Below are 3,066 nucleotides of genomic sequence, written 5' to 3'. Positions count from 1 at the left end.
TAGCTGCCAGGAAGCTCCCACACTGAGGCACCCTCATGCCTGAGCCAGGCTCATCAACATCTACACATGCATTGCAGCGCATTAAATAATGCTGCTGCAAAATAGTACTTGTGTTTACAAGTACTAAGAGTACAGTGGTAATTATTAGTTTACTGCAGCCTAATAGGGCCTCATGTGTAGACACAGAGACTTTACTGCAGAGCTAATTAGGCAACTCCATAGTAAAAATCTTGTGTAGGTGCACCCGCTGACAAATAAGCTATATAGTACCTTCATCCAAACCTCTGACCTAGATACCAAGAATATATGCCATAATTTAGAAAACTGAAAACAATTTGATCTACCTTTGCACAAATGAAATAGGCAATGGACTCATGTGGATCCATGACTTATTTTCACAGAGTTCTTAATGGCCTTTCATAACTCACTTTTAGTTCCACAACTGGTAAGATATGAAAGTCATGAATATCTTATGGCAATAAATAATGCAAAGTAACAAAATAAGGAGCATAGAAAAAATGCAATTCAATTTCCAAAATTGCCTTCAAAAGTTGTACAGATGTTGGGTAAAAAAAGTGGTATAAAAACACAGCACTAGACCTTGTGACCTTAGCATGGAATAACAAAGGGATGTGGCTCTTCAACCTTAATACCTGGAATATTTTGACACCTGAAAGCAGGAGGATGAGGGAAGACAAAGCATATCTAAGTATCCTTTTTTTACAGCAAAAATTAATGTGTTCAGTATGTAAGGTCTTGATCCAGATAGGCTCAAGGTGCACTGCTGAGTAAGGTGTGATGGCTCACATAGATGGAGCAGACCTAGCTTTAAAATGTCTGACTCAGGTACTTACAGCAGTATAGCCAACAGCAGCACAGAACTAAGCTGGGCCTGACTGCTGAGGTTTCATCCAGTCTCTCAAGCTGGTGCTTGCAGCCCACGCTAAGTTTAGTGCTCCTGTGACAACTCTGCCAGCCATAGCCACAGTTGTTGGTTTAAAGCCAAGTCAGAATGTCTCCATAACTGGACCTGTGGTTGCAGTGTAGATGCACCCTGTCTTTGCATTGTAGGGTTTGCATTATACCTTGCAGGCATAGTTCTAAGTAAGGGTCACTGGGAATGTGTGCTGTCTCAGTAGGAGCTTGCAAAGGAATTGTATCGGAAGGCAGTACAATCCTACTGCAAGTCTCTTGACCTACAAGGAGCATGCAACCTGCTCTCCTAAGGGAGGTCTGCTCTGTTTTTAATCTGCCTCTTTTGAAAAGGCATGCTCTAGCAAGAGTCTCTGTACTGCCCTCAGAGAAATGACTAGCCCTAGTGCACAGTGCAAGCAAAGGGGAGGTTCCTCTTCTGTGTTTCACTCTCCTCCTCACCTTTTTTCCCCTATGCCACAGCCAGGCCCATCTGCACGTATACATCTGCCACTGACAGCGACAAGTGAAGTTGTGTGTGGAATCATCTGCTGCCCTTGGAAAATCTGACCCCGGATTTTTTACCCTCATTTTTCTAAACCTTGTTCCCCACTAGAAAAGCTTTCTCTGTGCAGCTACAGTGGCAAACTTCCTTAGCTAGATGTAGTTTGCATTGTCAAAATAGTGCTTTTGCTAGCATTATTTATACCATTTCCCTGAGAAAAATAAGTTATACAGGGTAAAGGGTATAACTGTTTGTACACTAAGACTATTACCAGTACAGACTGTTGCAAAAAAAAAACCCCACACCCATAAGCAATATTGCTATAGCAGCAAATGTTTTGACTTGGTACCTTAGAGAGAAACCTGCAGAACCAATATTGAGCATGAAGCTCCTGCAGCTCAGTATCAGTAAATATTAGCTACAGCTAACTAGCTAATACCAGCCAGACAGAGAACAAAAACATTCCAGATTTGTGTGATTTGAAATAATGAACTCTTGAAAGCATTTACTTACTCTTTTTGGATAAAAAGAACTTGAAAACATGCATAGAAAAATGCTCAATTAAAGAGTGGGTACTAAATAATTCATTGCCTTTTTAAAGTTTTACAGCTTTTTCATTGATTTCTGAGTCCTGGGCTTATTCAGTATTATGTGGCATAGTATTGAGTTACTAGGAATGACCAAACTAAAGCAGATCTGAAAAACAAACAATTGTCTCATCTCCTCAGTCTTCTGCCTCGTCAGTTTTACCACATTTTCCTTGTACTTTTTTATCTGTTGTTTGTTACTTTAATGCGTTAACTTTGGAGGTGATATTAGCAAAAACTGAACACCCACTTGATTTGCCACAGCCTTGGACAAGATGGAGCTCATTCCACAGCTAAGGGTGCATGTGCTCTTTTGAAAAAATGGGAATAGGTAAATGCCTCAGTTGGAAATCTGCTGTCCTGTCATCTTGTCATTACAGGCAATGTCTTGATATGTCAGTCACCATTTCACTACTGTTGTATATAAAGACAACGTCAGTTTGAGAACCATTCTAAATATGTGGACTGTTAGGCTGTGTCAAATTTAGAATAGTTTCAGACAAGTCGCAAGTTGCACTTAATGCCATCTCTGACCTGCACAATCATGACTTGCCAATAAAAGGCCCGGCAAGCCAGGACTCTCTCCCTCCTCTGAGAGCAGAGCCTCAGGAGTTAAGCATGATGACAGCATGGAGCCTGGGGAAGCATGCCTCCCTGGGCTCCATGTTCTTCTTATCCGATGGCTCCACTCCCATTGTGAAGCCGCAGTGACAGCATGGACCCCAGAAAAGCATGCCTCCCCAGGCTCTATGCTTATAGCATCCTTATATGACTGGTCTGTGCAATGCACAGAAGGCAAATGTTAAGCTCTGCAAGGAGACTGACGTGCTTTATTCCAAGGACCAGATAATCCATCAATAACAAAACCTTGCACATCCCTAGAACCCTCTAACTGTGAGCATTTAAAATACTAATGAATTAGTCCAGTAGGCCAAGATGTGGGAATATTATTACTCTCATTTACACTGGAAGTAAATAGTTAAGTGACTTGGTTGAGAGCACTTGGAAGTCTGTAGCAGAGCTGGTCATCAGACCTTGGTTTGCTGAGTTCTAGGTCTTGTC

This window comes from Alligator mississippiensis, chromosome 1 (genome assembly GCF_030867095.1).
Source record: "Alligator mississippiensis isolate rAllMis1 chromosome 1, rAllMis1, whole genome shotgun sequence".
In the NCBI taxonomy this organism is placed as follows: Eukaryota; Metazoa; Chordata; order Crocodylia; family Alligatoridae; genus Alligator; species Alligator mississippiensis.
This window is presented reverse-complemented; position numbering follows the sequence as displayed.